Consider the following 13,928-nt stretch of genomic DNA (forward strand, 5'->3'; position numbering starts at 1 on the left):
TACTCTGGTATGTGTAGGGTTAAGGCCCCCTGAATGACAGACGGCTGTGAAGGTTTGTCCTAGCACTCAGTGTGTTTCTCCAGACATAAGTGGGGGTGTTCGCATGATGGACTGACTTCCACTTACGGTTTTTTTTTTTTTTTTTTTTTAGTGGGCGTACAATTATTTTTCTTATTTGTAGTTAAGACGTTATATTTTATTGTATATACATCATTTTATTATTACATTTGTCATGCAACAATTACTCTTTTTATGGCTAAGTGGTCCTATGTATCCACATGTCGGTAGTATCACATTTCTTTATCTGCTCATCCACTGAATGACACCTAGGTGATTGCTACCGTGGCTCCTGTTCATTGTGCTGCCCTAAGCACTAGAGTGCAGGTGTCTTTTTGGCACACCAGCTTCATTTCCTTTGGATATATACTCAGGAGTGAAATTGCTACTCCATAGGGTAGTTCTATTTCTAGCGTTATGAGAAACTTCCAAACAATTTCCCATAATGTCGGCTCTAATATGACATCTCCACCCACAGTGTCGAAGTTCCCTCTGATTCACAGCCTCTGCAGCATTTTCCAGTTTCTGTCTTTTGGAAAATAGCTGTTGGAGAAGCTGGGAATGGTGGTACACACCTTTAATCTTACACTTGAGAGCAGAGGTAGAGAGATCTCTGTGAGTTCAAGGCTACCCTGTTCTACAAAGGAAGTTCCAGGACAGCCAAAGCTGCATAGTAAGACTCTGTCTTTAAAAAAAAAAAATAAATAAAATAAAAAAATAAACAAGTGAGAAAAAGAAAGAAAGGAAGGAAGGAAGGAAGGAAGGAAGGAAGGAAGGAAGGAAGGAAGAGAGAGAGAGAAAGAAAGAAACAAGAAAGAACAAAAGAATGAAATAAGAAGGGAAGGAAAGAAAATAGCCTATTGATTAGTTAATTCCTTACTGTGATTTTGATGTGTGTTTAAACATTAATACTTTTAAAACTGAGAGTATTTAAGTCTTACTTTAAATGTGCCACTTCTAGTAGCTTCTAGAAATGCCCCTTTAGGTTCTAATTTCTCTTCTGGCTGCAGCAGAAGAGAGAAATGAAGGGAAGCAGGCTGGAGTGGAGCCTCTGTGAAAGCCAGCATGCTCTCTGATGTGGATTCCTTGGCTGGTCGACTCTAGCTCTGAGTCTATATCCTGTTTGTCTGAATCATCGTTCTGGCTTCTTCTTATATAAGGGCACTTCTCTTTAGGGCTGGAACAGGTGATTTTCTGGGAACATATCTAGACAGAGGTTGAGGCTCAAAGCCCAGAAGTGGTAGATGTCTGGGGCACTTTGGAACTTCGCCCGGCAGAGTGCTGGAGCATGACTCGTTTGTACTTGGGACTCACTGTAGAAGCATACATCAGTGGTGGAACATTAGCTCCGTTTTCAATGATACCCGTGCTCAACAAAATAAAGATTCACTAGATCACTGAAGTTTATGGCTTGGTGAAGGGTTGGAGACTTAAGTTGTGAGAAGAAAGATTATTATTCCTGTCTTTGAAGTCTTAGGTGGCCTATATGCTTTAGTTCTTTTTTTTTTNTTNTTTTNNTTNTNTTTTGCCTCTTCCAGGTTCTGCCGTGATTAAAATATTTATTCTATTCACTGAAAAAGCATATACTGAGTATCTCTTAGGCTTTGCTGATGAATTAAACAGAGAAGATGCTCACTCTTCTTTGTGGGGAGAAAGATTATTATTCCTGTCTTTGAAGTCTTAGGTGGCCTATATGCTTTAGTTCTTTTTTTTTTTTTTTGTTCTTTTAGTTGTATTTTGCCTCTTCCAGGTTCTGCCGTGATTAAAATATTTATTCTATTCACTGAAAAAGCATATACTGAGTATCTCTTAGGCTTTGCTGATGAATTAAACAGAGAAGATGCTCACTCTTCTCAAGCACATATTCCTGTGGGTGTAGAAAGAGATGAGTAGTTTTTAGAAAATGAACAAAGTATTCATTTTTATTTAGAGTTGGCATAAGACAGTCATGTTGGTAGAGTATGATGTGTATTTCTATTTTAGTTTATTCCGAGAGCACTGCTGTGTACTATAGATTTAAGAATGGACCAAAATAAGATTTGACTAGCTTCAAGTTTACAACAATGCACATAGAAATGAAAGAAACATAGATGGATGTACCTGTTCTTGAGAGTTGCAGACTTACATGGCTCTTGGTTCTCTAACCACATGAGTCTCGAGAGACATTCTCATTGTGCAGAGAGTTCTTCTGCCAGGATGTGTGCTGCCTGTAGCCCAGGCCTGTGCTCTGGGTCTGTGTTCTGCTTATGCCAACTCTGGAGCAACTTATATTCCACTGGAAGGCCCTGACTATCCACCCTGGCCAAGATTGCCGTAAAGCACAAGGGGTTCTCTCTTTAAAAAGAACAAAAGGAAGTCAGATCATAGCACTGTAGAGCACAGAACAGGCAGTACTGAAGCCCTGAAGCATGAAAGAACTCGGTGTGTTAGAGAACAAAAGGGAACGGGACATTGGGCTGGCCTGGGTGGGGTGTCAGACATGAGTGTAAATATTGACTAGGGACACACTGGGTTGAGTCTTCTTAAACCATGGTAGGAATTTTGTAAGTATTACGGAGGGCCTTTATTTTAACCTGTTGTTTATGAATGTGAATGAAAGTCCGCTTAAAATTACTCCATCAGGAACGTACCCATCAAGCTTTAAACATCACATAAACAGCAGATGAGCCTTTGGAACCTGTAGGAATCAGAGCTCTCTCCTACTCTTATTACACGAATCTTAAAAATAGTCACTCAAGGTCACTCTATTTTATTAGAAGTCATTATACTTTATTAGCTCTTAGACCTAAAACCTACTCTTTTTTTTTTTTTTTTTTTTTTTTTTTTTTTTTTTAACATCTCTGGGTTCAGAGGTCAGTATCTAAAGCCTATGAGACAAATCCATACTGTTATCTGTTTGTGCATGTTAAGATTCCCGATGCTTTGTGGCCCACAACACATCAACTACTGCCTGGCTCTTTGTCGATGACGTCTGCCCACCCCTTCGTTGCTAAAGTAGATAGAGCATGCACTACTATGAGACAATTTACAAATATTCAAGTAGCCATTTGACCTGTTTGCAAGCTTACACATTTTATTTCATGCACTTAAAAACATTGTTTCGGCATGAGATCCATGGATTGCAGACTCCCGAGACATCCAAGATCAGAAAAGAAATGAGGGAGAATCCATGTACATGGTGTCTTAGGCAGGAGTTTCGGAGGAATGGCTGACCCATGCTTGGTTACTCTGTTTGAAACTCACGCCTTCACTCATGGCAGTTCCTCCATCCCAGAGTCTGTCACTTAAACTGCCTCTTCTTTATGAATATAGCTGAGTCGTTATACACGTATTGAGTATGTCAATCAGAGGGCTGGTTTAATCTAACAGTAGCGCTATGTAGTGTGATTGTGACTATCTCCATTTAGCACTTAGGAATGTTATACACATGCAGTCATCACTTCGTGCCTATGTTTTCTGCATTCATGGATCCGAACGACTTTCAAAGTACAATGCACGTAGCACCCCTCTCCCTTCTCTGCATTCTCTGCACAGCACAATCCAACAGCCCTTGGTCAACATTGAGTTATTATCATAAGTAGTCTTGACTTAAGGTATACAAGAGGGTGTGCAGAGGTAAGATACAAACGTGATACCATTTTTAGCATGTGTCATGTGTCTGAAGGACATCCTATATCATCCCACGTGAATCAAGACGATCACTCACAGACTTTGCCACATGCCAATTCTCTGTAGGCCATTTTGCAACTAAGGTTCCTTCTTCTCAGTTGCCTCTAGGTTGTGTCGAGGAGACAATAAGTTCTAACCAGGAGGGGACTGGGGAGATGGCTCATCAGTTAGGAGCCCCACCCCGTGTACTCTTCAGGGTCATTTGGGTTCAAGGGGATCCTATTACCCTCCTCTGACTTCTGTCATCCCCAGGCATGCATGTGATACATAGATATATATGCAAGCAAAGCACCCATACATATAAAATAAGTAAAAGGATTAAAATGCAAACAACAATAAAACTAAACAGAAAGCCGTGTGTTTCCTGTGCCAGCCTTCTGTGTGTTAGGAATAGTGAATGCTCAGATGACAAAACTGCTATCACTGAAACGAGGGACTGAGTCACGCCTTCCTGACACCAGTGACTAGGCTCCACACAAGGATGAATGCTCTAATGCTCAGAATTCCACCTGACAGTACACTAGCTCACACCTGGGAAATCTTCTTTTCCCGAGTCTTTTCAGTGTGAAGGACTGTATTCCATTTTCTGTGTGTAGACTTGTTGGCACTGGTGCTACCCAGAACAGGATGTGGAGTTGGTACTTTCCAAACTGTTAGAGTCCCTGTGATCACTGCTAATGTCACCGGAACTGGCCTTTTAGAATGCTTCTTCCAAGTGTGAGTTTCAGTTTTCTAGATGTGACTAAGGAACTTCGTGGTTTTTCTGGGAGTACAGGTTCCAACTTGCCACCGCAACTCATTTAAACCGTAGCCTGTGCCCTTTGGTTGAAGGTAGATTAAAGTTGATGGTAGCAACTGGGGCTGACAATCAGGTCTCCATTTCTATGGTATTAGACTGTTCCATGTTTGCATGGAGTTCATTTGGATTCTTCTGTCCTTAACCTTAACAATCACTCTCTTATAAAACGTGGGCAAGGCATTGTGTGTCAGACATTCTTCTTATTGTCATCCTTCCCATTTTGCAGAAGAAGAACACATACATAGGGTCACTCACCCCATTGGGCATCAGTATTTCTTCAGCATGTGCATTTAGAGTTATACTCCAGTGTGGCTTGCTATCATTTCCCATATTCGCATGCAACAGAAAATCCTGCATTCTCAAGCATTAAACATTCCTCTCCAGTAGTACTTTAGTGACCATATTACAGAACTAGCCTGCTTGGCTATCTTTTCTTTACATTTTATTTCTCTTTGTCCCTAGGAACATTTAGAAGAGCTACTATACCAGTCAAATCTAATCAGGGTACAGAAACCATATCAATGGTGAACCAGTAGGAATTCAATTTAGATAGGTGTCTACTAGTAAAAGCTGGTTACGAGTATCAGGGTGAAAGGGACTCGGATGAGCCCAGACAGAATAGTTGCACAAAAGTGGCTGTGGCCCTTAGTCTTTGGAAGAAGATCTGCAGAAACTTAGGCTCAGGAGTGAGCACGGCCCTTCTCCGTGTAGCTCTGGGAAGAGAGGCATCTCCAACTGCCCACCTTTCACAGACTGGTCACAGGAAAGCAATTTGGGCCGTGGACCTGTGCTAGACCGTAGAGCTGTTTTAATGCTGGAGGGTTGGGTTGCAGAGCTTCTTAGAAGTGGTTTCTGGTGGGAGTCTGTGCAAGGGTTTAGGGGCGTGCAAGATCTGAGAGCACTCGCACGAGACGATGCCGGGGGAGGAGGGGGTCTTCATTGTCCTCTACTGGTGAAGCATCACATTTCCCCCAGCTGGCCAAAAGAAAGGCTTCAGTGCCTTAAAGCAGGGCCAAGGTTGAGACAACAAGAAAGTGACTAATCCGTGAAGGTTGGACCTTTACCTTCTTACTCTGCTTTAACTATGGGTATAGGAACATCTTTTATGAAATATTACCTACACCTTCAATTTTTCTTTAATATAAAACTTTGAATAGACGTTGAGTTTGAGCATTTTAAAGGCTTTTGTCAGATGTGACAAAATTCACACACCAATAAATAAATAAATAAATAAATAAATAAATAAATAAATAAAGCGTCCTTGTTGACCGTCCTTCATGCCCCGTATGGAAGGAAAGGGGTATTTTTTTTTTTTTAATATCAGGGAACCCACTGTCTATTCACTCTTGGGATCTCCTCTGCGTGTCTTGGATTGCACACTATGATAGAGGGAGGTGCCGAGGGCCTGTATCTCTGGGGTTGGAACCTCAAGTCCTTTGTCTGCTGGTTTAGTTTCCTGAACTTTCCCCCTCCCAGTCTAACTCACTCATCTGACAGATTTATTTCTCTCGGATTCCTTCATCATATCAGTAATCCTGCTCAAGAGCCTTAAATATTTCCTCTCTGTTTGCTCTATTAAGACTAAGATACAGAGTATTGACTTTTGGCACTGGGCCCTTTGCCTCCTTCTGCTGATAAGGAAACAAGCCGATTTAGCAGCTGGCCCAGGCCCAAGCTGGGGCTTCCTTCCTCTTAGTGCATTGTACCATCCCGACTGCTGTTGGTCCAGCTTCCTTGTCTCGCTGCTGTTCTCCAGCACAGCACCTGTCCCTAGAGAGATTTGACTGACAGTTGACCTCACCATCTGGTGCTCGCACTTTGTCTTTGCTCACCACTCACCCAGGTGGAATGCTAACATTGTGCCATGATCTTCTTCATGTAGAGACTGCCTGCATTCACTTATGTATTTTCACAATCCCATTCAGTCTCTATTAAGCAAGTTACATTGGATAGCATTTCAGGATGTTAGAAGGACAGGGTTTTGAAATACATTGTACTTGAATTTAGGTCCAAGGCCCAGCACTTCCTGCCATGTGAAAATCAGTTTACTTTCCCACTTTGGAGCATTAGTAGATGTTGAGGAGTGCCTGTTCCTTTAAGACAAGCTTGTTTGTCTCCAGAAAAACAGGTTGTTCTTTATCGCTGGCTTTACTCTTGATTAAAATACCAAAAGTTATAGGCAGTCTCCTCCTGTTTAGCTACTCAGATTTGCCTGATCTAGGACACCCGTGGGCTGCTGGGAGCTGCTGCCTCCCCCATCCAATCCTTCTGGCCCAGATCTTACAGAAACTACTGACTGCAGATGTCAGTTCTGTGCGACCTTACCATTTCTCACTGAGGACTTCAGATCTTTTGGACCTAAACATCTCTGCCAATAGGCCTTGTTCTTTGTTGTGATGTTTTCAGTTTTCAGACTTGAGAACTGGATAGTAGACTTCAGGTGAAAGTATGAAAATAAAGACAACTGAGCATGACAAAAGTGGAGGAAGAAACTGCCAAGGGCATCTTCTCCGGGCAGAGGCGACAGACAGCTGGAGTGGGAAGTGTAGCATCTCTGACCATCACTCTGGAACATGTCCGTTGTAGGGAAAGGGCTACTTTATCCTTCAACCCCACTTCTCCACCCCCAGATCACTGGGGGAGCATTCATATCTTACTTTAGTGTATTTCATACACTCCTTCCTAAAGGTCCTCTGTTGTCTTCCATCTACAGACATTGCTCTGTAGCTTAGCAACCGATGTGTCATATTACTGCCCTTACTGGCTTCATTAGCCTCAAGATGGGAGAGTGAAGCAAATGGACATATGATAAATTACTGGGGCCGTGTTTATGTTCAGAGTCACTTACGGATACTTAAGTAAAGATGCTGAAGAACAGCGTTACCTTGGGGTAGAACATCTAAAGTTAGGGCCTCCTCCCAACTGAGAGATCCAATGGACAACAGTGGAGAGAGGAACTTGCGGGTGACCCTGGAGGTACCTGTCTGGTAAGGGCCAAGCCTTCTAATATTGGTAGTGTCTGGACTCCCTGAGGTTCTCTGCTGTCTTTGGTAAGCAACAGATGGGGCAGCATTTATGGTTTTGACCAGATGTCATTCTGGATTAGCCTAAGTAGAACCTTGGTGTACTGAGAGAAATGGATTCTGGATCCTACCACCCAGGCCTCACAGTGGAGCAGGGAGGAACATAAACACAGACATCTCGCCTGGGTGAGCACCGACAGCAATGGCTGTATAGGTAAATGCACCAGTGGTGGTAGCTGCTTTCCCTCTGCCACTTGTCATTCTTCCCATGCAGTGTGTGCAGGCCTGGCAGGTCCCTGCAGAGATGGTCATTCTGCCTTTTCTCTTTATTTTTGAGGAGGTGGCATGAGGGAGCCTGTTTACTGCAGCCAGTGTTACTTCAGGGTTCAAAGTGCCTGTTCTAAATGCGTCTTATGATGATGGTCTGTTTTTCCTTTTGTAAAATTTAAATAATTCCTTTTTTTTGTTTGTTTGAATCGACACATAAAACATTGTAGTTACATATGATTTTGATACTATATGATGTTTTGATATGCTTTATACATTGGGTGATGTTTGAATCAGGGTCAATAGTCTATTACCGCCCCCCCCCTGCCCCGCATACACACGCATATGGGTACACGCCATGTGTGCAGAAGTGTTTGCTTGTGTATATGTACCTGTGAGGAGAGACCAGAGGTCGGCTTTGAGTGTCACTCCTCACGAGACATTTGCCACCTCTATTTTTTTTGCAGGCCATTTACTGGCCTGGGCCTTATTAATATGCTAGACTGGCCAGCCAGCAGTGCCTAGCAATTCACTAGTGTCTATCTCCCAAGTATAGCATTACAGGGAAAGGCTACTACTATTAACTTTTCTCCATAGGCTCTAGGGATTAAATTGAGGTTGTCCTGCTTGCCAAGGGGGCAGTGTACTGATAGAACGATCTCCAGAGCGCCTACACAATCTCTTTCCTCAGATACTTATCATTTCTGCATGCTGACAATGTGTACATCCCCTTTTCTGAGGTCTTTGAGATGCACAGTATAGAACAGCTATATAGTCTCCCTATGTAGAACTTCCACTGTTGTAGCTTGCACACAGCTGTTGCTTAGCGCCTCTTTAGTAACCTCCTTTTACTCATTCCCTCACTCTCTTGCTTCCCTTCCTCACGGCCTCTGGGAACCACCATTTCCACCTTCCATGAGACCTAGTTGTCTGTATCTCACATCTGAATGAGGTCATGTGGGATCTGTCATCCTGGGCCTCATTCATTTCCCTTGCTGAAGTGACATTGGTCCTATCCTTGTTTAAACTAATACAATTCCATTTTTCCTGACTGGTTGGTCTTCCATTGTATATCTGTGTCCATTCATCACTTGATGGACATATAGGCTGCTTCCATTTTTGGCTACCAAGAATGTCACTACAGGAAAAATCCAAGTTTAGATGTTTTGTACATGTGGTGACTTCATTGTTTATGTTTGTATACTAGGCTCTAAGGAAGATGTTCTTCTCAGTTTCTGAGAAACTTCTATTATTTCCATATAGCTATACTAGTTACCAGTTGTGTGTAGTGTTGCATGTTTTTCTAATTATTAACAGCACTTTAGTTTTGAAAAACAAACAAACAACAACAACAACAACAACAACTGACCATGCACTCAGAGATCCACCTTCCTCTGCCTCTCGAGTGCTGGAATTAACTGTGTGTCACCATGCTTGGCTATAGTCTTTTTTTGTAGTAGCTATTCTTAGAGGACTGAGGCAGTAAATCACTGGGTTTTGATTTACATTTTCTATGATGATTAGTTATACTGAGCATTTGCACAAGACTTCATAACAACATCAAGACCCGTATTTGGTTGAATGGCATTCAGTCCCCTTGGCATATCAGAGTCTAACCAAGCTGCCACAACCATAAGAGAAGAACAGACGCTACTGAGAATTAGAACTTTGCTTTAGATTTTAAATGTGTGGATACCCTCCACAGTTGTTAGAAACAGAAGGGAATTTTGAATTGGAGTCAAAAGAATCTTGGGTTGAACAGAGTTGATGTTTTCCATTTTAGAGTTTCTGGGCTTTTCAGGAAGTTCTTGCAGTGAGCACTCATACTTTGACCCCAGCAGGAGATTCCTGGAAGATTAAAGCTGTGGGGGGTCAGGATTTTTAATTGACTTTCTGGAGAATGAGAGTTAGTTTTGTTTCACTTTGGATTTGTCTTAGTGTTTCATTTATGACCTGGAACATGGTAACGTAGCCATTTATCCAGTGGATGCTTACTGAACACTGACAAGGGCCTTTGTAGGTGGAGCGATCCTACTGTGGTACCATCACTATTCACTCCCATGGAGATGCCTTTCTAGGATGAAGTGATGTAACTAATGGACAACATAAAGAAGATGATAAGTAAATATCACACAAAGAGAGACATGCAGATACATACACACACAGACACACGCACATGCACACACACACACACACACACACACACACATACACACACAATGTCGATGCTTGGAAGAATGCATCCAGGAGAACTGAGGAGCAATAGAGTGATTGAGAGGTGCCCAGCCTCTGAAATGAAGCCACTCTAAGACAGAATTCCCCCATAGCTATGCTGATCTGCTTATTGACAGGACATGTGCTTATTAATATGCATTATCCTGATGGAATGTGCTAATGTCTTTAGGGTAATGTAGAGCGTACTGTGAAATTTACTTATCAGTCTGTCTGTTAGTCATTTTTCAGTTGCTGTGTTAAAATACCATGACTAAAAGCAAGTTTGGGAAGAAATGTTATATTTCGGCTCTTATAGTTCCAGAGGGCATATGAGTCGTCATGGCTGTGAAGGTATGGCAGCAGGCATGTGAGGCTGGTCTGGCACTCAGGAAGTGAGCGGTCACATTTTATGTGTATACTGGAAGCAGAGAGATAGCAGGAAATGGGACTAGGCTGTGAAACCATGGCCCCCTACTCTAGTGATGTTCTTCTTCTACTTACTGTAGGTTCTGCCTACTCATGGTCCAGAGCATTCTCAAACAGTGCTACCAGCTGGGCACCAAATGTTCAAACACATAATGAGCCTAGGGGGCCATTTCCCATTCAGACCACAACTGGGTACACACAAGGACTAGCTACAAACATGAAAGGACTCAGCAGTATGTCTTGTGGGTGCTATTTTTGTGTTTAGTCATAAACATTGGACTTTTTCTCTGTGTGTTTTCAGTGAGTGACTTCTATTTTAAGCAGCATCAGTAGATTAGCCATTGAGTCCTTCTAATGACCTGGGGAAGTGGAGCCAGCTGCCACCCGTGCAGCTTGCAGCAGGGTTCACAGCTTCCACTCCGGGCAGGCGGTTTGCTAACCGAGTCCCTGTGCTACCATGTTGGGAGTCGTGAAGCTGCAACAATGCAACCTTTCCCGGTGTTAATGAATTTTACAGCTAGGATGCAAGAGGTGTGGTCTGGTTGGTCTTCCTGATAGGATGTTGTCCTGGAAGCAAGGGTGTATGTGCCACTGGCATTCTTTCTGAGTTCAATTTGCCTTGTCTCTGGAGCTAAGAGTTTGTAATGATTATAGAGATCGCTCTTCTGCCTCTCCCTCCTTTCCTGTCCCATCCTGTCCCCTACCCTCATCCCTAGCCAAAATCACTGATTAGACAGAGTTAGCTGTTGACCCAGGGGCATAGGAGTGTGACGGCTGTTATAGTAAGAACAAGAGAAACTGCTTTCATTTTAAACAGTCCCAGGGTAGCCACAGGCTCACCTCTGGCTCTTTCTACACAGTCCGGGCAAGGGTGTGTTCTTCCTAAATTAGGGAAGAAGAATCAGATCAGAATGGTTAGCTAGACATTTGGACCCAGCTCTGCCTGTAAGTAGCTTGAATAGTTAGTTCTTTGGCTTTAAGCAAGTGGAGAAAACAACCTCTTCCTTTCTTCATAGAAATCTTGCTCTGATTGCAGAAAGCGAAGACGCCACACGGGAGCCTGGGGGCAGACTTCGTTCCCTCCCAGTCCAGCTCCTACTAGAACCCTTGGAACCTCTTTAACTTCTTTCCCACTTCTTTGATCTCCTAAAAGCTTGCTGACTGTTGGAGGGCTCCAGGAAGGAAGCAGACAGGATGAACAGGTAGCGCGGTGTGAGGTCACCTGGGTCCCAGTCCTCCCAGTCTTGGATCAAGATGGGCTCTGGTTTCTGATCTTTAAAATGTGCATAGAGTTATTATGGTGGTTAGAGAAACACTAAGGACGAAAAAAGTCTTTAGCTCAAGGCCCCAGTACTAGCACTTTTAAAAAAAGAAGAAAATACCTAACTCCCCCACTCTAGTTTTTCATGAGAAAATATCTCGAAGTGTTTCTGGTTTCTTTCTCAAATTGGAAGGCACAGATCAGCATACTTTGTCTCTCTTTGGAACATGGCTGCTCGGTCTCCCCTGATCTGAGGACTTACTTGGAGAGAACACTGTTCTGGAGAGAATCCCTAATTAAGAAGAATTTCAGTTCTCTGTCTTCTGACCCTGACTCCTCTGTGTACTCAGAGGCCGACCCTGGAGGAGAGATAGCATATATCCAGCTCGCTCAGTACTTTGTAACTAGTGTTTGCAGCTAGCTGACGTCCTCCTCAGTCTCCTACACACACGAAGCTTGAAAGCAAGTGAATTAACATTGCTGTTTCCAGCCAGCCTGATCTGGGGCCACCGCTTGTCCCTGTGGTAATAAAGCGATAGTTTCCTATAGTTTCCTGTGGCTTGGTGTTTCTGGGACATTCTAGACAGGGATGAAAGGATTATATTGAGCTTTTATTTTTTACTTATTAGGTATGGGTTTCAGGCTTGTCTTTGCCTGATGTGAAGTATCCAGCAGTACTTGTTTTTTCTTTTTTAAAATTTTATTAGATATTTTCTTTATTTACATTTCAAATGTTATCCCCTTTCCTGGTCTCCCTCCGAAAACACCTTCCCCTTATTGCATCCCCCCTCCCCCTGCTCACCAACCCACCCACCCCCACTTCCTGGCCTTGACATTCTCTTACACGGGGGCATAGAGCCTTCACAGGACCAAGGGCCTCTCCTCCCATTGATGACCAACTAGGCCATCCTCTGCTGCATATGTAGCTGGAGCCATGAGTCCTACCGTGTGTACTCTTTGGTTGGTGGTTTAGTCCCTGGGTGCTCTGGGTGTACTGGTTAGTTCATATTGTTATTCCTCCTATGGAAATGTGAACCCACTCAACTCCTTGGGTTGTTTCTCTAGCTCCTTCATTGGGGACCCTGCGCTCAGTTCAATGGATGGCTGATAACTTCCACCTCTGTATTTGTCAGGCACTGGTAGAGCCTCTCAGGAGACAGCTATATCAGGCTTTTGTCAGCAAGCACTTGTTGTCATCCACAATAGAGTCTTGGCTTGGTGATTGTATATGGGATGGATCCCCAGGTGGGGCAGTTTCTGGATGGTCATTCCTTCAGTCTCTGCTCCACACTTTGTCTCTGTAACTCCTTCCATGGGTATTTTGTTCCCCCTTCTAGGAAGGATTGAAGTATTCACACTTTGGTCTTCCTTTTTCTTGAGCTTCATGTGGTTTGTGAATTCTATCTTGAGTATTCCGAGCTTTTGGCCTAATATCTACTTATCAGTGAGTGGATATTATATGTGTTCTTTTGTGATTAGGTTACCTCACTCAGGATGATACCCTCTAGATTCATCCATTTGCCCAAGAATTTCAGAAATTTATTGTTTTTAATAGCTGAGTAGTACTCCATTGTGTAAACGTACCACATTTTCTGTATCCATTCCTCTATTGAGGGACATCTGGGTTCTTTCCAGCTTCTGGCTATTATAAATAAAGCTGCTATGAACATAGTGGAGCATGTGTCCTTATTACCAGTTGGAAGATCTTCTGGGTATATGCCCAGNAGNGGTATTGCTGGATCCTCCGGTAGTACTATGTCCAATCTTCTGAGGAACCGCCAGACTGATTTCCAGAGTGGTTGTACCAGCTGGCAATCCCACCAGCAGCGGAGTAGTGTTCCTCTTTGTCCACATCCTCTTCAGCATCTGCTGTCACCTGAGGTTTTGATCTTAGCCATTCTGACTGGTATGAGGTGGAATCGTAGGGTTGTTTTTATTTGCATTTCTCTGATGATTAAGGATGTTGAACATTTTTTTTTTTTAGGTCCTTCTCAGCCATTTGGTATTCCTCGGTCGAGAGTTCTTTGTTTAGCTCTGTGCCCCATTTTTAATGGGGTTATTTGTTTCTCTGGAGTCTAACCAGAAGTATTTTTCTTACAGAAGGAATGCTCAACCTGGCCCCTGACAGCTTGTTCGTTGTAGAGAATTTATTGTGTATAACTAGTGAAAATTAGCCATGGGAAGAAGTGATGAATGGGCCTTTGATACATCA

The 13,928-nt window shown here is 43.1% G+C and overlaps 1 protein-coding gene across 6 annotated transcripts in view; it reads left to right on the forward strand.

Moving 5' to 3' along the window:
- The window catches only part of Elmo1 (engulfment and cell motility 1), a 518,869-nt gene that overhangs the window by 142,970 nt on the left and 361,971 nt on the right, over positions 1-13,928 (forward strand). The window lies entirely within an intron of this gene.

This window comes from Mus pahari, chromosome 16, assembly GCF_900095145.1.
Source record: "Mus pahari chromosome 16, PAHARI_EIJ_v1.1, whole genome shotgun sequence".
In the NCBI taxonomy this organism is placed as follows: Eukaryota; Metazoa; Chordata; class Mammalia; order Rodentia; family Muridae; genus Mus; species Mus pahari.